This window comes from Xyrauchen texanus, chromosome 26, assembly GCF_025860055.1.
Source record: "Xyrauchen texanus isolate HMW12.3.18 chromosome 26, RBS_HiC_50CHRs, whole genome shotgun sequence".
In the NCBI taxonomy this organism is placed as follows: domain Eukaryota; kingdom Metazoa; phylum Chordata; class Actinopteri; order Cypriniformes; family Catostomidae; genus Xyrauchen; species Xyrauchen texanus.
In genome coordinates this window covers 23,278,125-23,278,334 of record NC_068301.1, presented here as the reverse complement: position 1 = coordinate 23,278,334, position 210 = coordinate 23,278,125, and positions in this window count along the sequence as shown.

Genomic DNA, 210 nt, shown 5'->3' with positions numbered 1-210 from the left:
TTTCCATTCCGTCAGTGAGGAAAGCCCCTGCGCGTGACGTCAGTCGTGTTCGAGTCGGAAACCCCGCCCAGTGACGTCGGCTTTAAACCGAAACGGGGCGAAACTCTAAAGAGAGCATGAAAGTACTGTAGTTCTTGTAAATTCTCATTGTGAAGAAGAAAACGAAAAAAAGGTTTTCATACTTTTGATTGGAACGAATTTTCGAGTGCC